Below are 24,083 nucleotides of genomic sequence, written 5' to 3'. Positions count from 1 at the left end.
AATAGGGATTTCAGCTAAACATGAAGAAGAATTTAACACCATGAGTTGCAGACAGTCTCAGGGGTTTAAATCATACTGTTTTTTTCTGTGGTTTTATAGCAGGGACACAAGGACCATGGCCACCATCAAAACCAAACATCTGTTCTCATAGTATTCTATGACTTTTAGCTACAAAGAATCTCCAGAAACATTTTAGCCCAGAAATAATCCCATCGTAAATCATAATATTTCCAAAAGATTGAAACAGAAAACTTCCATATGAGTCCTACATCCCAGCCGTTTGTTTTATTCAGAATATTCAGAAATCCCATAGATGTTAAAATAAATGAGTTAAAAATCAGTAACAGAGGACCTTAATGAAGATTTAAATGTTTTTTGTTACATCAGCAAGAGTTTGCACAAGATTTTTTTACTACCTTTTTTATGGAGTTTAAAACCTATGCATAATTTTCACACAAACGCCCGCATTTATGATGTTCCTGAATTAATATTCTCAGCATAGAGTTACGTAACATGCACTGAGAAAGGGGTTGTGTCACTTCAAATTGATTGCTGTCACTCTGGCTCCTTAATTGGGATCATGAAGACCGCACCTGGGAGGCAAATACCATGGTTCCCTTTTCCACATACTGAGAGAAAAGGTCAGAATGCTCCTGATTTGAGGGCTTGAATTTTCTAAATACATCTTCCACAGGTATGGAAGAAATAAAACATGCTACTTCATTTTAATGGGGTTCCAGCCTTAGATAAACATTTCTGAAAAGAAAAATAAGGCTTGCATGAATACTCAATTCTGTTTGTTTCCAACATCTGGATTGCCCTCGTGCAAGGACATTTTATGGTTATTCTCCACAAATGGTACTTTAAAAAAGGCTGTTCAAGAGCTGGAATTTTGGTTGATTGATTGATTATATACTATCAAGACACATTGATTGATTAATTATGTGCCATCAAGTGGGTGTTAACTTTTAGCAACCATGTAGATAGACCATATGGATAGATAGTCCCTAACCTGGCCCTTCAAGTCTTCCAATTGTTCACCCATTGCCACTGTAATTCAGTCCAATCACCTTGCTATTGTTCATCCTCTTCTTCTCTTTTCTTCCACCTTTTCCAGCATTGTAGGCTTCTCAAGGCAGTTGGGTCTTCACATAATGTCTCTTAAATATAATAATTTGAGTCTGGTCATTTGTGCCTCGAGTGAGAACTCTGTATTAATTTGTTCTATGATCCATTTGTTTCTTTTCTTGACTATCTAAGAGCTGGTGTACTCTGCCAAAATTTGTCTAATTTCCCTAATTTCCCAAAATGTTTTGTTTGCTGCAAGGAAGGATGTCTCTGTCTCCTTATTTTCAGAGTGCATTCAACCATTCCTTGTGGGGAGGGGGGAGATTCTTGGGCTTGCTATATTGTTGCAAAGTCATGGAGGTTATTGGAACTGTGAGCATCCTAGTCCAAGTTAAATCCAAAAATGCTAGGGAATTCCTGGAAGCTTGGCACTCGGACACATAAGCCATCAATAGACACACAGAGGTAAAACACACCATTCAAAAGAGTCAATAAAAAAGCTAAGAAGGAAACAAAAAGATCAGAACATATCCTCTCCGGCAGCCAACACCCAGATAAGCAGGGATTAACACCAGACAAACAATCAAGCAGAAAACAATACCAAGAAGAAAATCACACCTCCACCAACACTGGCAGGACAAGTTACTGTCCAATATAGGGAGCAGACCTCACACTCACCAGCACTGATGTTACCTAGTCAGCTAATGAAATGTCTGCAAGCAAACAACCAAGCTCAGAGAGCATCCAGGACTCTACAGTTCAACCCTGAGCTTCATATATTCTCTTCCATTGGTAATTTTGAACCTAATAGTGTGAGAGCTCATGCATAAGGTTTGGCCTTTCACAAAATGGCTGCCATGTGAGTCACAACCAATTGTAAAGCATTGAAGCATGTAGCTTCTCATTTTTCAGTTAAATCATTTTTAATGCAAAAAGCAGGTGGGAAAAGAGTCTAGTGGGTACCATAGGAGAACCAACTGTATTTGATAAATATTTTTTAAAAAAACATTTCCAGCTTCCCAGTCTGAAAAAATGTCAGTGACAGGAGATACATCAGGATATAGCATAAAATAAATGATTGTACAAGGAACGACAACAAAACTCCATGCATGATAATTTTACTGTATATTTCTTTGAAAAAAAAATCAATCACAATTTGTTACCATCAGATTGAATAGAATAGTAAAAAATGTTGAATTTTTCTGCACAGACCAATTATTTTCCATATGGGATACACTTGAACACATGTTTAACTTTTGCATTGACATCTGTTTGCAGTGCTTAATTTTGATAAAATCCAAATGTTTATGACAAGGGCAGCCAATCGGGGCTCCTCCAGATATTTTAGACTACAAGTTCTGTATTCCCTGATCAGAATCAACCATCAGAGCAGGCTGACACTGATAGATGCAATAATATAAAACTTTGAGGAGGTGGGGAAACAATAGAACATGTATTCTAGGCTTCTGGAATTATATATAAGAGAAGGGGAAAGATAAAGAAAGTCAATTTCATAATTTTGAAATTGTAATTCCGGAAATATTCCTTACACTATTGGCCATTCAATGAACACATTTTAAAGAGCATACATAAATAAAGCAGAGAATTCAGGGTGATGCCCAGAGAAGCACAGAAATGCCACAAACTGCCCAGTGACTGTGGCTGTTGGGGCCACCTAGATCTAGGGATGTTCCATCTTTCATCTTGGAAGGGGGTCACACTTCCCCATTCAAGAGCAGGGTGCAATACGAGGGTATTCCTGGACTCACAGCTTCTGCTAGATGAGCAGGTGGCAGCTGTGGCCAGGAAGGCAAGGCTTCATCTAGTGCACTAATTCTCCCTTTTCCTATATCAGGAGGCCCTTCAGACAAACACTCATGCCCTAGCCATCTTACATCTTGACTACTGCAATGTGCTATACATGGAGTTGCCCTTGAATACTATTTGGAAGCTTCAGCTGGTCCAGAATGCTGTAGTACAAGCAATGATGGGCTCTGGGTCCCTTCAATCAAGTCATCTATTGGAACCCCAGCAGTGTGTCTTCTTTGTTGTGGCACCTGCCCTTTGGAATGATACATGTGGTTTCCACCCTTCTGTCATGCCAGAAAGCCTTAAAGATGTGGCTATTCTCCCATGCCTTGGGTTAGGGGGCTTGGGGGTATGGCTAGCTGGATTTGCCATCAGTACTTCCTCCTCCTCCTCCTCCTCCTCTTCCTCCTCCCCCTCCTCCTCCTCCTCCTTTATTGTATCCTCTCTTTGTTCCATTGGTTTTATTGTTCACTGCCCAGAGTTGATTTGGAGTTAGGCAGTGTCTAAATTGAATAAATTAAATTAAATTAGCAACATTTCTCAACATATGCAAATAACACTTATCAAATAAGATTTTTCATATTCCAGATATAGGGTTTGAGTATTTGTTACACCTTCATGTTCCTCCCTATTCTGTACACATTATACAGAATTAGAGTCAGGTGAAATTATTCTATTTGCATAGTGCATGTCCATATGATAAATATCAATTTGTTTGTTTTTAAGAGGTATATGGCCATGTAAATAAAATATCATTGATATCTAATGTATGCTGGATCACTTGTGAAAACTCATGTATTTGGGTAGTCTTAATTTGTACAGATTGATTGACTTTTTTGATTATGTGCCATCAAGTCAGTGTTGACTCTTAGCAACCACATAGATACATTTTCTGCAAGACAATCTGTCCCTAACCTGGTCTTCAGGTCTTCCAACAGTGCCCACTGTAATTGAGTCCATCCCCCTGATCTCTTATGTAGATCTTTGCTCCTCCTACACCTGTTCTAACTTTTAATCAGAGATTCCCCACTCACTTTCATTCCCCACAAATCTCACTTTTCTTTCAGACCTAGGTCATGAGAAGGCATGTTTTCATTCATTGCTATGGGCCAGGCTAGGAGAAAATATTCTCTGTAATAAGATATGTTTCACAAGTGTCTTATGGAAGATGATTAACTGAAGATGAAAATGAACTAGAAGAAACAGCATACAGGGACTCCTTTCACTGGTCAAGAATAAAAGTGCTCAGGCACTGGAGAGGTCATCTGCAGGACTGGCCATTAAGGTTCTAAAAATTGAAATCAAGATTTTCAGACTAAGGAAAACAAAGATTGGAATATCAAGACCCTAGTTGAGCTGGACTCAACAAAGGTTATGTTGCACATAAATTAGCCACATTTTGCCTAGTGTGTTATATGAGGCCAGGCAGTATGATTAATTCATGGTGCAGTGCATTGTACAAATCTGGAGATTTGGGTACCCATAATCCAACTCATAACCCAACCGTGAGTAAGTGTGTCACATAAGCTTGGCTATCACCTTCATTGCTGTGTCTCATATCAGATTAAACCATGGCTTCTTTAAGCATGGTTTGAAGAAGTTGTGTTCATGAAATGCTAAGCCACAAAGTATGGCTCACTATCCATCAGTGACTTGATTCATGCAGCATGTTAAATCAAATCCAAATAAATCACATTCTGGATTACTGTGATATGTGATTTCTACCATTTATTGGAGATTTTGGAAATATGTTTTATAGGATAGGAGGAGATAAAGGGAAGGGACTTTCAGGAAAAAGAGGAGTTGCCAATATAAGTTAGAAAGGAATTTAGACAATATGAAGGCCAAGTACTAAACTTGTTCATGTTAAAGCAACAGCATTTGAAAGACCCTTCAAGAAAGTATCTAATTCTAAGAAGCCTAGTTATTTGCAAATGTTTTAGATTTGCAAATAATTTACCTACCCACAGCTCAGCTGAAGGCATTCCTACCCCAGTATTTATTATGTCACTTTGGCTACAAATTAACAAATAAATAACTGGACTTAGGGACCAGGGGTAATCTTGCAAGATTGGTGGCATTAAATTTGGTTCTGTGGGTCACACCACATGAAGGCCTAGGTAAGAACCTGGTTTTGAAGGACAGTATGCAAACTCTAAACGTATAGGTAGTCCTTGGTTAGTAGTGGCAATTGGGACTGGCATTTCCACTGCTAAGCAATGCGATCGTAAAGCACAATATCGCATGACTGCATCACTTAGTGACAGCAATTTTGGCATTTTCCAGTTGCTGTCATTAAGTGAAATCTGCACCATCATTAAGTGAGGACATCACATGGTCTCCATTTGTGACCTACTGCTGCCTTCCCCAATGACTTTGCAAAGAAGGTCGCAAATGGCGACCACATGACCACGGGATGCTGCAATGGCTGGAACTTCGAGGACCCCTCATAAGCCCCACTCATTCAGCGTTATCACAAGTTTGAAAGGTTGCTGAACAAATGTTGTTAAGCGAAGACCACCTGTATGTAATATAAACAGAAAATCATGGTTGACAGAGTGCTATACTATATATGTACTATTCCTCTGTCTGCTATAGAACATCCATAGTTGGCATCTAGAATTATGATGGAAACTCCTCAGGAGAACCATGAAACATCTTCTCTCTCTTTCTGCCTCTTTATCTACCACACATACACCCACAGCTACTATAACATTAGAAACAAATTATTATTATATTTGTATAAATATTTCTGCATATAGAAACTATAGGCACGCCTAGGTTTCTTATCCTTTTTACTCTAAGCAGCAATATCTTATCCTGCATATTTGCAGTGATGCTGAACCGTTGAATCTGTCATCTCCTTTACAATATCTGTTCAAAGAAGGAACAACTCACTACTTACAACCGGGGGAAGAACCTGATCCTCAAGACTGGGTGTGGGCCTTGAACACTTTAGTAAATCTCCTGGAGTCTTCTCCAGCCACAGCTACTGAAAGTGGAAGACATTGTTTCCTGCTGTTTTGAGACAGGAAACCCACAAAAGCTCTGATGTATTTGGATATAGTCCATCCAAATGGACTAAATGTAGTCCTTAAAAGGAAAAAAAACCCCTACATGGTTTATCTAATTTTCATTATCTAATGAAAATACAGGCAATTTTAGTCTTGCCCAACTGTATGAACTATGTTCATTTTGTATCATTTTCTACCCATCATATTGATTACTGCAGAGCACCTTACATGGTGCTGCCTTTGAAGACTACCTAGAAGCTGCAGCTTGCTTGCTGTTGGATGACAGCTCTCAATACTACCATCTTCTGTGCACTGCTTTGATTACCAGTGAGCTTCTGAGTCCAGGTCACAGTGCTAGTTGTTACTAATAAAGCCTTTTATGTGTTGGCACCTAGGTATCTGAAGAAACACTTTCTTTAGACTGAACCAATCCATCTAGATATTGAGGCAGAATGGGGATGTTAAGAGTGCCACCCCAACAGGAGATCAGAGGAGTAAGAATAAGAACCTGCTGCTTCATTATGCCTCTTTGAGCCCTCCTTGATGCTATTCTAGAGGACCCTGATGACATAAATCTTTCACAGAGCTTTTAATGGATAAAGATTTAAGGTTACGGGACATTGGGCTTAGAATGGGGCAGGGATGCTCCATATGCTATATTTATGTTTTATATGTTAAATTTGTGGCAGAACAGAGATCCTATTAACAGAGATCCTATCCTGCTGGCCTTTAAGAAGGTCGTGAAGACCCTTTTCTTCCTCCAAACTCTGGGACAGGAAGTCAGATGAGCCTGCTGTATGATATGAATTCTGTATCTGGTCCCTGGCATAGGATGTTTTACCTTACTATATTTTATTATATATACATTTTCCTTTTCTGGATTTTGTTAACCCTTATTAATTGCCCAGAGTGGCTTAGTGAGTTGGTGGCTATATACATGGATTAAATAAATAAATAGCTATTAAATATTAAATAAATAAACTGTAGTCTTTGGCCTCCTACAAAATGATGAATGCAGCCCCAGCCATCAAACATTTGCTCACTCATGATTTAGGAAGAGATCCGGACCAAATGTCTCATTGCATTATTTGCACTTTTAAGAAGTGGGCTCAAACTAGCTATTTAAGTGTAAAGAGAAAGTGTTTATGGAGCTTCTGATCTAACACAAGGTCATATCAGGATCTTGGGCCAATTTCCTGGGGATAAATTGCTGTTTGGTCTTTTTGTTCTTTGTAGGAAGTGGTGCTTTCAGAACAAATAATTTGCGGAAGGAAAGTTTTTTAGCAGGAAGGTTGGTTTGGGTCCTGATATGGAACATATTGTTTACTGCTTTCTTTCTGATATAAACAAAAAGAGGCCAATTTAAACATCCCTAATGTAATGTGTAGTTTATTCTTTGAAGATGAGATATCAACCTGGTTTATAAATAACTAATTTCTTAGTCTGGACTTTACCGAGAGTGCATGGTGTGTCAGTATTGTTGATGGGAATAATGATTTCTTTCAAAAGTATCCATTAAAATGGCTTTTCTTCTCATGCATGTTGGCTTCTGATGGACAGAAGTTGGATATTGCTCACTGAGAACATGTGAATGTTGCTCATCTAAGTCAGATAAAGTTGTAGCTTCACTGCTTTGCCCACACTGTAATTAATAAAAATCAAAGATATACTGATGCCTGGAGTTGGGTCTGGCGTGAACATTAACTGGGAAATGGATTGGTTAGCATAGATAAGGGTGAGACTGGAAATACCTCCAAGCTAATTGAAGGAGTTTAAAGATTTATGGAAATTCAGTAGAAGAGCTCAGAATGGGAGTGAAGGGATTAAAAAAACACTCAACACAAGCTTATGACTTGGATCAAAGGGTTAGACCACATGTGACTGCCTGTTGATCAAAAAGTATCTCCTTGTGAGAAAGAGTTCTCATTCTTCTTTTCCTTCTAAAAGTCCAAAACTGCTCAAGGAATTTGGAAGAGCCTGTGGAAAAATTTGGGAGAACCAAGAAAGATGGAGAAGTATTTATTACCTATAAAGCTTTTTATGGTCTAGGTCCTTCATATTCTCAAGAATGCCTGTTCAGGTAGAATCTGTCTGCCTGATACCCGCAGTTTGAGAGGGGATATGAAAGAGGAGAGTCCAAAAGCAAGATTTCTTGGATATCACCCTCCTGTTCTTGCCCTGCAATGTTAGAATGTCCTTTTCCGTCCTGTCATTCCAAAAAACAGCAGAAGCAGACCTTTTCTAGGGAACCTTCAGAGAAGGCAGAGATAGGATTAGTGGTAATTCCTGAATCAGTGGGGTGACTGATCAAGGATTTGGGGGTCCTCCTGGATTCACGGCTCCTGCTTGAAGAGCAGGTGGTAGCCGTGGCCAGGAGGGCTTTTGCACAGCTTCAGGTTGTGCACCAGTTATGCCCTTTCCTGGATCGGGATGCCCTGCGAACAGTCACTCATGCCCTCGTTATCTCCCAGATAGACTACTGCAATGCGCTGTACATGGGGCTACCCTTGAAGAATATCCGGAAGCTTCAGCTGGTCCAGAATGCGGCCGCGCGAGCAATTTTTGGGACCCGAAGAAGGACCCATATAACACCTCTGGTCCGTGAGCTGCATTGGGTACCAGTTTGCTTCCAGGTCCAATTCAAGGTGTTGGTTATCACCTTTAAAGCCCTACATGGCATGGGGCCAGGTTACCTGAAGGACCGCCTCGCCCCCACGATCTCAACCCGTCCCACCCGAGCTCACAGAGAGGGCATGCTCCGGATCCCCATGGTAAAAGAACTTCGACTAGCGGGGTCCAGAAGGCGGGCCTTCTCTGCTGTGGCCCCCACCCTTTGGAACATCTTGCCCCCGGAGGTGAGACAGGCCCCCTCACTCCAGGCCTTTCAGAGGGATTTGAAGACCTGGCTCTGCCATCTGGCCTGGGGCGGGGAGGGAGGATATCAGAAATGGGGTTGGCTGGCCCCTTAGCGGCCTGGTGTGGCCCCTATCGGCCTCTTGGATTTTTTAGCTTTTTTATTTTTGTAATGTTTGGTTTTTATAACTTTTAATTGTATTTCTGATTTTAGTTTGTTGTAAGCTGCCCTGAGTTCCCCGTTGTGGGGAGATGGGTGGGGACAAGTTAAATAAATAAATAAATAAATAAATAAATAAATACTGCTGTATTCAGTTGCGATGGATTTATATTTGTGGTTTCCTTTTATACATTCATTTTGTTGAGAGCCTAGAGTTGTTGGATAAGGTAGCATACAAATAAGGTTAAATAAGTAAATAAGGAGGGGAAGCTAGTTAGCTGAAGGTTGGATGTAGCCTACAGCATTCACAGAAGCAAAAGCTGCAAAAAATTAACAAACTTAAACTTAAGCTCTGGAATAGGTAGTAACATACAAGATGCATGACAAAATGATTCCACATGAAGTGTTTCTGCCTGATGTTCTAACAAGGTCAATTGCCAGCCCTAACCTCTTTCATAATATTCATTTCCCCCATGTTTTCTTTTCCCAAGCTGACACCAGGCATGTTTAGTGTTCACTGAACTTAGTGGAGGGTATTTCTTTCTAGAGCTTAGCTTAGCTTAAACAGCCTCTTGAAAACCTCTGTTCAATTTGTAAGCCGAGTAGACTGGTCATGTGAGTTCTCCAAATTTCTCCAGAGGTAGGAGAAATTCTCTAACAATTTCTCCAGGACAGAAATCCTTTTTGGCAGTGACAAGTAGCACCACTGTGGAGAAAGCTCCTTGGAAGAAGCTCCCTCCTGATATTCTTTCTAGAAATGCAGGACATTTCTACACAAACCATGGCCAACATTTGATCAACTCTCTGGATGATAAATGGCATCTATGAGGATCCAGGAAACATCCCTTTTCTGCAGAGTCCTTGGAGTTCTCTGAGCTTGGTTGTTTTCTTGCAGATGTTTCATTACCCAACTAGGTAACATCTTCAATGCTAGAAGGGAGCGGGGTTTGCTCTCTGTTTACATAAATAGCTTATCCTGTCAGTGTTGGAGGCGGTGTTTCCTTCCTGTGGTAGTTCCTAGATTAGGCTGTTGTTTATTGCTTGACTGTTTGTCTGAGTTGGTAGTTCCTTGATTAGGATATTGTTTAATGCTTGATTGTTTGTCTGGTGTTAATCCTGGTGTTAATCCCTGTTTATCTGCATCCCTTTTCTGCCCCCAGAGATTTGCATGGTACCCATTCTGATGATGCTCAAAAGTATTTGAAAAGCTCTGGTTGTTCACTCAGGCCAGGTCCAGGCCACCCATCCTAGATTAGGATGGGTGGCAAGCCACTATAAATTGTTTGAGGAATTGTCTTTTCTAGACATGCATAGTTGTGTTTCTTATTGCTTTATTATCTCTTAATGTTGTAAGCCATCTGGAATTTTACTGTTGGATGGCCTTTAAATCCAACAAATAAATGAAATAAATAAAATAAATGGAACACCACACACTTTACCCATGAGAATTTCAGAGAAATTATCTGTTTTGAAACCGTATCTAAAGTGAATTACCTTTCATCACATTGAATGAAAATTGTTAAAGAAGAAAGCAATGGGCAAATTTTTCTGCCCAGCAATATGAATTCATTCCCTACAGAATAGTAATAGATACACGCTCTGGTTCCTCCATGTTTCACATGAATGAAGCTACTTTGGCTACACAAGGATCAACAGACATTCCTGAACATAACTAATAAAGATTTGATTGATTGATTATGTGCCATCAAGTTGATGTTGACTTTTAGCAACCAGATAGGTGGATCTTCTGCCTTCAGCCTGGCCTTTCAGGTCTCCAGTGCTGTACCCATTCATGTTGTAATCAAGTCCATCTACCTTGCTGCTGGTTGTCCTCTTCTTTTATTTCCTTCCACTTTTCCCCATATTATAGACTTATAGCTGGGTCATTAGTATTTGGGGGATACTTAATTGGAGAAATGGCTGCCTGCCAGTGATTGAGATGAGTTACCATGATCTTGTCCAACTGAAAATATAACATTCAGGTATATAACAAAATATATACCTGGAAATATAACATTCTTTGGGAAGAATGAGTACTTTCTACAATGCTCATCTAGTCTTTTGCTGGATATCTCCCTATATCTTACATTTTATATAGGTCCTCCCCATCTTTGTCAGTGGAGGTGAAATATGCTGAAGGCCTGTTAGATACCATCTTTGAAAAATGGGCAGGGTCAGGACAGAAATGAAATATAATGTCATTTAATTTAAATGTCACTTGAATTAAAAATACCTTAAGTACTTGTGCTAAGACTACACCCCTGTATTTGATAAACTTTCCCTTTTATGGCTATAAAAATTCCAATCTGCAGCCACTTTTGGAGAAATGCCGAGGCTCTAGCCAAGGGGTTGGATTCAAGGTGTGCAGTCACACTGTGCATGTGTACTTTAGATATTTAAGGGTTTTTACTCAGTTCACTAAAAAAAGGCCTTTGGTTTGAATGAAGAGGGTGGGCAGGGATGTAAGTCAATTTCCATTTTACTCATGGCCAAAGAAGCATTCAAATGGTGTTTTAGAAGCAAGGGTCTCTTGAGCCCTAGCTGTTGACGACAATATTGAAATCAAGAATGTATAATCAAACATATTTCCTATAAATACTCTGCTGTGGATAAAAGGTGTTTGTTTCTTTATAAAATGACCCAAGTGTGTTAATTAAAAGCCTCTACAGCACTGCAAAATTGTACGGTTATTTAACATTTGGGAGGTGTGATTCCCTGCAGGAAGTTGGCTGGGCTTACTCATTCTTTTTCCCCAGCCATGTTATTCTTCAGGGATTCAGATGATCAAGGAACACTAAATTCTTCAAAAAGTCTGAAATATATAAAATTAGGTAGCAATTTAGGAATATAAAAAATATGTCAAGCTAGCCAAACTTATCATAGAGTATAGGAATTCGAGTTTACAGATCATCTAGTCTAGCTCCTTCTCATAGAGGAATCCACTAAATTATTCTTGAAATAGGCCATCCTGTCCCCACTTGATAACCTCCAGGAGACCATTGCTTAAGAAGCACCGATGCTCTGCTTAACAGCTCTTACAATCATGAAACTCCTCCTGATACCCAGCTCAAATTTCCTTTCTTCTGATTCATCCCATTGGCCCTTGTTCTATTCTTAGAAAACAGGCCCACCCCCTCTTGCACAAGACAACCTTTTAGAGATTTGTAGACTGGCATCTTGTCTCCACTCAGCTATTTCTTTTCCAAGCTAAAAGTGCCCTGCTCCATTACCCAGAACCAAGAAGCTTGCTTTCTTATTTAACCAACTTATGGCTTTTCTATGGATCTACTCCAACTTCTCCATTTTCTTTTTAATATATGATGCCCAGAATTGCCACAGTAGTCCATTTGTAGTCTAACCAATGCAGAGTACAATGGAATTATTTATTACCTGTCTCCCATGATTAGGACATAATATTTCTGCTAATGAAGTTCAAAATTGCATTGGCATTTTTAGTTGTTGCTTATGTTCAGTTGGTTGGTCACCAATACTCTTTCCAAAAATGTTTGATTGCTTCAAAATCTGACTTTAACAGCAGCTTCTGAACACAGTTTTTAAATGACTAGAGCTGCCATTCAGTTAATCATAAATCTACAAACATAACTCAAAAGCAATTCTCTTCACACTCAGTGGGGCTTACTCCCTGGTTGTGTGGGCAATGCAATCCTATAAATATTTCTACAAAATGCAGTCTCACTACCTTCAGTAAGAGAACCATATAGCCCACAATCATGTACATACTCACCTGGGAACAAGGCCCATTGAACACAACAGATCATGCATTTGAGTAGACTTCTGTACTAATAACAGCTAAAATGTTATTGAGGCTTGGCCTAATGAGTAGACCAAGCCTTAGTCTAAGAAAAGATGGTTTGGTCTGAGTCAGCCTTGAGTCTGATTGACTTCTTCAACGTTACCAAACAATTTTTTTCCATTGTTTTCTTCCAGGATGGATGAATGGATAGGTGTCTAGGTAGATAAATAGATAGATTTCCACATCTAGTCTGTAATTTCCTAATGATCTCTCATTCAAGAACGAACCAGTTTGAAATTGCTTAGCTCTGGAACCCAGATAAAGTCAGACTCCTTCCAGCTGTAGTTTTTACAGAGGTCTTGCTGAAAAATAAGCTGTTTTTCTGTTAGATATTACTGTTCTGCCTTTTGTATATTTTTTAAAAAGTCCCAACATTTTACTTATTTTTAATGCTAGTCTGGATCTTTGCTCTGAGCCAGGTTGTTAGTAATGAAATTCTTCAAAAGAAATGAGCAAAGAGTATGTGTTGTACATGATAGACTGCAAGTAATTTCCTTTATCCAAGCAAGATACTGCAGGAACTGTTGAAAATGACCAGAGCTTGCACTTCCTTGACCCCTTAATATTTTGATGAAATGAATGACCAATGGTTTTTAAAAGAACTGAAAAAAGGTATTACAACCCTACATGCTGAAAGTTTTTTTTTTTTTTTTTTAAACAACCTGCACAGAATAACAAGAAAGAACTGAATGATTTTAGACTTTTTTTTTTTCCTGGAAGATTTTCTTTTTTATCTGATCTCTGCTTAACCTGGTTCTTCTGGTTCAAGTGGCTGAAGCTACAAAAATGTGTAAAAGACTGAGAAAGACAGCTCTGTATGTCTCTATTTTTTGAGCAGTCTATAGAATGGGTATTTGGTTAGCTCACCTTGGCTGAACTAAAAAAAATTAAATAGGATCCAATCTGGTTGATACTTGGAAGGGACAGCATTAGGAAACCCCCAGGCTACACTGAGAAATCAACGTCCAAGGAGAAGATCCTGACAGGCCACTTTCATATTACTACCATGAAGGCTACATGGAAATATCCATGAGGTCATCAGAAATTATGCTCAGCTCAAAGGAAGTTTTAATGGACTACCAATTTCTTTATTTGGATGTTTTCTACTTTCTTCCCTTGATAGCTGCTGCTGCTTCAGAGAATACAGGAGTTAAAACTCATTCCCCTCTCCAAATTGATATCTCTATGTTTAAGTCCAGTGGAGAGTTAGCAATTTCCTTCTACCCTTCCTAGAAATGCTGCATATCTCTGGCACTTAACATTTGACATTTAAGTGCCAATTATTTTAAAAAGTCAAGTATGTGGATGATTCATTTCTGGTCATGGTAAACAGGTCTTACATCTACAGTAGTTTATATGCCACCTTAGCATTGTTTGTTTTTTGGGCTTAGAGTATTTATGAACCAAGGCACTGTGGTTTGTAAACCATGTTTTAGTGTACTGTGTGAAACCAGCTAATTGGAGATCATTCAATTCAACACTTAAGCAAACAATGGCTTAGTGTTATGCGTTGTCGCTCTATTAATGTAAGAGTGGCTTCTGGCATTGTATGTCTTTTGGAAAGGGTGGGCTGGCTGATTTGGGAATTTTGTGCTTGTTTAGATAGTCTAAGACCAGCCCAGGAAAATGGCTGTTTTGTGTTGACCAGGGATGTTTGCAGGGTGTCGTTAAAAAAAAGTCCAGGTAGTGGCCATGATGGTGTTACTGAAGCTGCAGAGAAACTGTGTCTATATTTAGTAATATTATTACGGAAAGAATACAGCCAGCTGCAGAAGTAGCAGTCTTGAGACATCTACAGCCATCTGAGATTTTGTCAGGTTGATGAAATGTGTACCGTGCCATCCGTATGCAAGCTTTGCTCTTGACTTACTTATGGGTGATATCACAATGGACAAACAAAAGGAGTGGAATTTTTGTTGTAATACATATTTCATTATTTACAACCCTGGGTATCCATGTATGCTTCTCTCAGTGGAGTGTGCAGAAGATAGGAAGTTATGTGATTCCAGCTTTGACTGCAAAGAAAAAAAAAGACATTGCTCTGTTATAGATGTGCTTCCCACCCAAGACTATTATTATTATTTACATGCTTTAGAAAATTCCACATTCAACCACCCGTTCTAGAATCTACATCCAGAGAAAAATAATTTCCTATTACCTTAGTACACTTTATATTTTGAAATACTGTTCCCACCAATCATTCAATAATAGCGCCCAAGTTGGCTTAATTGACTTTTTACCTAGGGTACTATTGTTTCACATGATAGAGAGAGCCAGCCTGGTGTAGTGATTAAGGCAATGGGCTAGCAACCAGAAGACTGTGAGTTGGAGGTGACCTTGGGCCAATCCCTCCCTTTCAGCCCTGGAAAAAGAAGGCAATGGCAAGCCACTTCAGAAAATCTTGCCAAAAAACCCTGCAGGGACTAGTTCAGGCAGTTGCCAGGATTCAACACTGATTCAAAGTTTTTATGTTTTGGTCTTGTTTTCTTTGGTAGAAAATTAGGGTTCTGCAATGCTTTGGATTTAGTTCCAAAAAGGTGCAAATGCAGCACATGGTGGCCATATGTTAAAACAGCCACTGTGCTCCGAAGTACCATATCAGAATCAACCCTGAGCGTTTCCAAAGATGGAGATATGTCTTTAAATCTGTCTCTCTCTTCCAGCTATGGCAGAAGATGGAGAGGGAACCAGTAGCCTGCATATTTTCAGTTCCTGAAAGGGTGGAAGGTTGTCAGCCATTATTCTTTGTTCCCAGATGCCAGATGTAATGTGCCACCAACAGCCCCTACCTCTGGCTAATCTCTTTCACAATCTCCATCTTAAGGCTTTCATCTGCAGACCTCGCAGCTGAAACATGTGGCCTTTGGGACTGGAGCAGTATATAAACCCCAAGAAAATAAATAAATAATAAACATTGGATTTCCTTCCTTCTTCTCTGCCTTTTGTCACATCGCACCTGAAGAACTCAGAAACTTGCATGCTCTTTTATGTGCATTGCTGTACTATGGATGGGGGATTTAATTGTCCTCACAGACCCACATAGCCATTGTTATTGCTCTTTGTACATACATTAAATCTTCACCAAAGGTGAGTTTAGTACAGGAAGACCTCGGTTAACGATAGTAATTGAGACCGGAATTTGCGTTGCTCAGCAATGTGGTTGTAAAGTGCGACATCACATAACCACATCGCTTAGTGATGGCAATCCCAGCATTAAGTGAGGACTGTGTGGGTCATTAAATGAGGACCTCACATGACTGTGATGTGGGAAGAGGCAGGAATCCAGAAGTGCTTGCTTATGCAGTTGAAACTGCATTCCAGGCCGGTGGGCGAGAGCTACAGGCAGGCAGATCAGAGTTTCAAAGTATGGACAGGTGGGTGCTATGGGTGAACGGGCACTACAGGGTATGGGTGGGTGGGCACTATGGAGTCCATAAGCATAAATATAATTATATATAAAGCTAAGACACTGTATAAGTATTTTGGTAGAAGGGATTGCTGAACAAGATTGTGGTCAGCAAAGGCTGAATGAAAACTCACAAATACTACAGTTTAATGTAAAGTTGGTAGGAGATTTCTTGTTACCATATTCAGAATGGCAGAAAGACGTCAGAAGGGTAAGTAGGCAGCTGACTATCCAAGCTTTCTTCAAAAAAAGCTGAAACTCAAAGTACAGCCTCAGTCAACATCAGCAGCCTGAACATAACCAGCAGAATGTGATGACCCTTCTATTTTGGAGGAGCAATTTATTTTTCCAATAACAACCATAGTCCTTCCTCCCCTCCTCCTCCTCCTCTTCCTCTTCCTCTTCTTCACTGCCATTGTTACTACCATCATCATCCACATAGCATCTTCACAGCAATAATGGTAAGAATTGTTTCAAAAGCATTCTACGTTATTCCAGTGAATTCTTTGTTATTGTTGGATGGGTTGAATTGTGTCTTAGTTCTCGTAACCCTGTTTTCTCTATAAGATCTTAGTTTCCAGCCATGGTGTTTTATTTTCTTTATAATTCATCTTTACTGAACGCATCTTTTTGAATCTCCCCAATTGTGGAGTTTCAAATGTATTTTGATGTGTATGTTGTGCAGTGTGAAAAATCAGGGAATAATGAATTCTCATCCACACCATTGACCCCAAAAGAGTCAAATAGATTTTTCTCAAAATATACAAAGATCTAATTCCTCAGGGATCCCACATAAAATATACACATTTTATACAATGCCTAATGTGTTGTACCTTGTTCATGTACCCAATAAGCAGAAAGGTAGAATACAAATAATCTGGATAGATGATAGATAGATGGATGGATAGAGAGAGAGAGACAGAGAGAGAGAGAGACAAAGAGGCAGATAGAGAAACCACCAGTTACAGAAGGGAGGTAGGCTCAATGAATATTTAAAAACTTCCCATATTGGTGATGTAAGAAATCTGAAAGTTCTTTAACTCACATAATTTGGTCTTGTGCTATAGCTTTGTTCTGGTTTTAAATTAGCATGTATGTTAATATAATTTTGGGAAGAAATATTATATTTAATGTGATGTTGAATTGGATTAATAAAATATGTGATGCGTCCTTTTAAGAAGTACTCTATATTAATTAAGAAATCTAATCTAATTAAGAAATATAGAGAAGTTTTCATTTGTATTTCACTATTTTTTTAAAAAAGTACAGAATGGAGGTATACTACACTATTCCTTTATTAGAAACACTTAAAATTGGATTTCAGGACAGAGCTTTGGCTGCATAAACCAGTAATTCTTGTACATCTTATTTCATTTAAAATCCTCGAAAGGTTTTATAGTATTGAGATTACATATTATGATTGTGTAGGAACTGCCAAACACACAAAAACATATCTAAAACAGTGCACTGCTCAAAAGACTATCTAGATGATTCTGCAAGGGTTCATCTCTTCTCCCATTTATGCTGATAAAATCTTAGTTTTTTCAGTTTCAGTTCAATTTGCAGTCTCCCTTTTATCCAGCTAAAACATATGATGGCACACAGTGGTAGCTCTCGTTTTTTAAAGTTCCTTTGTATATCCAATAGAAGAGAATATCTGTAGCTCAGGATTGTCCTGTGGAGTCCTTGGTGCTCTCTGAGCATGCAAGACATTGTTTGCTTGCAGACATCTCCTTACCTGACTGGGTAACATCATTAGTGCTAGTGAGTGTGGGGCTTGCTCCCTATTTAGCCATCAATAGACATATGGAGATAAACCACATTTACACACCATTCAAAAGAGACAATAAAAATGCTAAGAAGGAAACAAAAAGACCAGAACACATCCCCTCCAGCAGCCAACACCCAGATAAGCAGGGATTAACACCAGACAAACTATCATGCAGAAAACAATTCCCTAATCAAGGAACTACCAAGGAGAAAACCACACCCCCACCAACTCTGGCAGGGCAAGCTACTATATATAAACAGGGAGCCAACCCCACCCTCCCTCGCACTGATGATGTTCCCTAGTTGGCTAATGAAATGTCTGTTAGCAAACAACCAAACTCCTTTGTATATATTATGGTTGATAAACTTTTTTGTGGCTGGGGAGTATACAGTAACATTACAAGAGAGGGCCCCAGGGTTATTTGGGGGGACAGTATATGACTTTTTTTAAGGGGTAAAAATGGATGCCTCATTTTTCCCCTTCTGGTTGCCAGAACTTGCCCAAATGCTGCCCATTTCAGAGCTATTTTGGGAGGTCCTTGGGGAGGCATATGTTATCCAGCCCTGCTGTAAAATTCTGGGTATTCCATTGATAGTTTAAGACTGTTATTTTGTTAAGATGCTTACTGACACTTCATAGAGACCCTTATGAATTTGTTTAATGTGATAAGTTTCTGAAAACCTTGCTATTTAAAGTGGCTTTGTGCTTTGCTGTGAGAGACTGTTTGACTGGAAAGATGATTAAAGACTAATAACAGTCAATAAATAGCTACATCTTTAGCCTCCCCTTCCTTTGAAAGATACTTGCATTCTTCTTCTAATAATAGGCCCCATTCCTCCCCCATATCTGTCATGTCAGTGTTCCAGCTTTATAGCAGAAGAATGATGTGTCTGAAGCTTCTCCTCACCCACATGCTTTGTTCATTCCTTTTCAAACCACATTTCTCTTTGTTAGTGTCAAAAACCTGCTTTTAAGAAGTCAGAATGTTGAAATTTATATAATTTCAAAAGTCAGGATGTTGACATTCTTTATAAAGGTGCCCCAAAGTATATAAGATCCCAAGGACTGGCATATTCTTTTCTTCCTGCATCAGCTGGAGGGACTCTGCAAGTGATTACTTTACAGTAGGTGGAAAGTCTAGGCCAGGTGCAATTAACAGGTGGGATAATGTCTCTTCAAAATTCCTTCCTTCCTTCCTTCCTTCCTTCCTTCCTTCCTTCCTTCCTTCCTTCCTTCCTTCCTTCCTTCCTTCCTTCCTTCCTTCCTTCCTCCCTGTAGCAAAGCATGGATACTTTTGAAAATTAGCCTGAAGGTGGACTTCTGGGTGAGACAATGGTGAGCTAAGATGTCTCTGGAGGAGCAGAGATGATGACACGGCTAAGACTGGCAATGAGCCTGGTCCAATGGAACCTCTCCGGACAAAGACAGGATAAGAGATTGAGCACTTGTGCTCCAGATGGCTGCTCCTTATGAGGAGACCACAGGAAGTGGTTGACCCATGGGTCTGAGCACTGGGAGACAAGGGAAGCCATCAAGCTCTCCACTGAGGTGGAGCCTGTCAGGACACTGGGTTCATCCAACCTCACTTTCTAAACACTTTTGGATTTTAAAGTTAAAAGAAGTCTTCCAAGCAACAAGTTTGGAACTACCTGGTGAGTAGAACTTCATCCCCAAATAGAAGAAAAAGTAACCGTTTAAAGAATGTAAAGAATATAAAATAAATGGCAAAAACCGAAATAAGAATTTAATTCAATAAAGTTTTGTTTTTAATAATGTTATTGAAGTTTTTAGTAAACCTAGTAAGAACTAATACAAACTAAACTTGAAGAAAAAAGAAAAAGAAAAAAAAGTTCAGAAGATGCAGGGAAAATAAAAAAGTATAAGAGAAAAGAAAAGAAAAAAGAAAAAGGAAACAAAGACAATTATAAGGAAGGGGCATCCAGCCTCCATCACACTGAGCATAAGCTAATATAATAACTTTTCACCCTTTTTTAAAATTACGAATTAAAAAAACACACACTTTTCTACCCATAGCCTAACTTTTATCTATGCACAGTCCATAAATCATCATTTTTTCAGTCCGGGTTCAGCAAAAAGTCCATTAGGAGTTACCAGAAATATCAATCAAATAGTTTATCCCTGATCAAATAGTCCAACTTTATATTCCTTCTTTTTGCTTTTCAAGATCTTAACCTTTAACTCATTCCAATGGCATCGCAGGATTTGATCTTTCAAATCTTTGGCATTCAGGAGGAGACTTCTAAGCTTTCACCAGCCTATTTTGTAAATCCCATAAAGAGGCATCGTCCAGGATTTCTTGTTGCAGCTATTCCATGTCTAGATCCTTTTCTTGATTTGTCTTTTGCATTCCCATTTTGGTAATCTCAAATTTGTTATCTTCTATGCCTTCTAATTCTATAATGTCTGTGTCAGGTAAAAGTTTTTTTTTTAAATGTTCTCGTTATCTTCAAAAGGTTTATCCACTGAAATCTGTATCCTTTCTGAAATTTTAGTTATTAATATCTCAGTCCAGTTATAGAAAAAAAAAGATAGAAAAGGTTATAGCTGGCTTAGCCATTTCAACTCTGTTCTGCCTAGTTCTTTAGTTCCGTTTAATGTCCATTTGCAACCTTCATCAAGGCTCAGTTCCTAATATGGGTTTAGTTCCATTTCAGTCATTTCCCACTGGTATATTATTAAATTATATACTTGTTTTTCAAATCTTACAGCAAAAATAACCAATATTCCACATCTCTTTGGCCTCTCAGTCCATTCAAAACTTTATTCAATCAAAATCAATCTCTCTCTCTCTCTCTCTCTCTCTCTCTCTCCCTCTCTGCTTTTTGCCAATTGTATATTATTTTAAACTCTTAAGTCTCTGTTTAAAATTTCTTAAATCCAAAGAAGAAGGTAAATCTCACCAGGTGTTAAATTAAGTTCATTATTTTGAAGGCCTCTACTATCCATAAAATGGATAAATGGAACATTTCTGAATGTGATTAGAAAATGAGTTTGGCTGGCTTAGTGTCCTTTTTAAAGGCTCTGCTACTGTTGAGAGCAAAGATGTCATCTCCCTCGGCTTCTGGTGCTCAGACCCACAGGAGACCATTGTTCTACAGTCTCTTACAAGCAGCTGCCATTCAAAGTGCTCATGGGCAATCTCCCATTCTCTCCTTTCTCCAGAGGGATTCTGAAGGGCCAGTCTACTTGCTGGTCCTTTGTTCTTCACAGTCGTGTCATCTCCGCTGCTCAGAGACACCTTCAGTCAGCCGTGACTCACCCAGAAGAACCAGTTAAATAAAGTTTTAAACAAATTAAGGGACCATAAGAATTTGAAATATTAGAATTTACATAGACAAGTTTTGTGTATTAGTGGAAATTGTGAACAAATGTGGACATAGTGCTTTATGGAGCCTTAAAATGCTGCAGATGAATACTTTCTAACAGATTTGTGTTTATCTGCACATCCTTAACTTGGGGTTACTTTCTGGATTATGTAATGACACAGTAGAAGGCAGAGGATGTCTTGGACAGGTTCTGAATTGTCCCTTTAGATAGTAGAAATGCTGATTCTAACTTTTAAGGCCCTGGTTCATCAGTTGGGCTAGACAGCACAAAACTAGCTTTAGATGCTCATCTGTTGGCATTGTGTCAAACTAAGTGCACAGAGAAGCTGGAGAGATTTGTTGCTTCCAGAAAAAGCCAAAACTGCACGTGTAGAAGTAGAATGCAATGGGAATGCAACTGGACTGCTCTCTCACCAAACCTGAGAAGAGGATTATAAGATTGCTCATGTGGCAGATTTTGCTTTCTTCTCCAAGAAATAGGACTGCCAAGAATGGGAACAGGAGGAATGGATTGAAATGGCTGTAGTCACCCCTACACCCCAATCCCTACTCCCTAAATCTGCCTTCTGAGATTTGCCTCTTTCTGCTTCATGGTAGATCTGAACCTGGCCAGATCTGAATATTAATGAAAATGGACACCTATCCTTTAAAAGTTGTTTTGATGAAACCATTGTCTTTAATGTTACAACTGCTGCTTTATCTTTGCTGGGAAAACAGTTCTGCAGCATTAACGTGGGTGGAAGAATTCTCAGCAGTCCAGGTGCAAAAGTTTTCAATCTGATGTGCTTCAAGCTGTTTTAACATTTATTTTTAGATGTACGTGAAAGGTGGTCTGTGAAAAGCCTGTGTGAATTAGGGCTGTCAATTTCTCTTTGGGGGAACTCAGGGGCTACTGCTGCTTGCAAATTGAGACTCTCAGATCTGGCTTGCTGTTAAGCTTGTGGACAGCTATTCGGAGAAAACAGGATGTGCAATTTGTTAAAGCGACTGATCTTCTGTTTGCTGTTCAGGGAAAGACATGCAGCCTATCAATGGTTCCCATATGCACAACATGGATGAATGGGCTAAGATCTGTGGAAAGAAGGAAATGATGAAAGATGTGGGTGGTAATAAGTGTGAATGAAAACTTGCGGAGCATTAGAAGTTGTGTTGACAGAAATCAACCTGAAGGTTGACTTTGCACTGTTGTTTGGAAGTCAAGTTCAGTGTTGACTCTCCTTCAATGTGAAGGAGAAAATGACTGAATCCTGACTTGGGAACAAATCATGAATCAAAAGAAAGACTATTAAGTGGGATTAAATTCACCAATCTATTCAGTTTACAACAGAACTTGATAACCCTGGCTTATGTTGTAGGAACCTATTGGAGATACTAGATATTTGTTAAAAGGTACAGGTTATAAAATGAATTGGTACTGGGAGAATATTGAAACTAAGAAACAAAATGCAATTTTAGCATATTTAAAATGGTTAAGGGCAGATATTGCTTATCTACCGGAGATTCATCTAATGGAACAGGATAAATCTCTATTAATGAAGGATTGGGTGGGACAGGTTTACCTCACAGATACTTTGATGACAGCTAAAGGTGTGGCCGTTTGGTTCAAAAAGGATTTCCTATTGATGTACAACAGGTTTTTACTGATATAAATGGGTGTTATTTAATTTTAGGTGCTAAAATAACAGGGACTTTAATAGCTATAGTTAATGTTTATGAACCTAATTTAGAGTCTCCTCTTATGTTTTATTAATGTAAATTAATGTGTGCATTTATGATAAAATAGTAATAGGAGATTTAATGAAATATTGGATCTTAAGCTTGATAGAAATGCATTGGTATGAAAAAAAAAATCATTAGTGAGGGAAAAAATTAAGACCTATATGGAAGAATTGAATTTAATAGACCCTTGGCATTTGATGTAACCAACTAAAAGAGAACATACATTTTATTCAAGTGTGCACCAGAATTTTTTTAGGCTTGATTATTTTTTAATATCATCAACTCTATATCATCAAACTCAAGAATGTAATATTGATGTTTGTTATGTCTCAGATCATAGTGCAATTATTTTGAATTGTGTGTTTCAGAAACCGGTCAAGGTATCAAGAAATTGATATTTCAATGTCTCCTTATTGAATGATAAAGAATTTGTACAACAAATGAGGGTGGAGAGTTTGCAATACTTTGATCTGAATTCAAAAACATCAAGTGCCCAAATTTTTTAATGGGAAGCATATAAAATTTATATCTGAGGTCAAATTATTGCTTATGCATCATACAAAAATAAGATGAAAAATAAAGGGGAAAATAACTTGAAAGATGAATTGAAACATTTATGGGCACAGATGCCTATCTACTACCTTGTAAAGAGACATATAGATGAAGAAATGTGAACTAAATACTAAATATCACAGCAGACAGAATTCACGCTAAGATGTTTACCACAGAGATATTGGGAGAATGGTGAAAGACCATTAGACAAATTTTGGCTAATCACTTAAAGCAAAAGAAAGATGGCAATGATTCCAATTATTAGAAGTGAAAGAGATTAAATAGATAAAACTTCAAAGGATATAAATTGTCAGTTTTTAAAATTCTACTCAGTTTGTTGTTCAGTCGTTAAGTCGTGTCCAACTCTTTGTGACCCCATGAACCATATTGCATCAGGCCTTCCTGTCCTTCACTGCCTCCCTGAGTTTGCTCAGTTTCATGCTCATTGCTTCAGTGATGCTATCTAACCATCTCATCCTCTGCCGTCCTCTTCTCCTTTTGCCTTCAATCTTTCCCAGCATCAGGGTCTTTTCCAAGGAGTCCTCTCTTCGCATTAGGTGACCAAAGTAT

This window comes from Python bivittatus, unplaced genomic scaffold (assembly GCF_059951505.1).
Source record: "Python bivittatus isolate LINGU-HERP-01145 unplaced genomic scaffold, Pbiv_v1 ctg000340_np1212, whole genome shotgun sequence".
Lineage (NCBI taxonomy): Eukaryota > Metazoa > Chordata > Lepidosauria > Squamata > Pythonidae > Python > Python bivittatus.
This window is presented reverse-complemented; position numbering follows the sequence as displayed.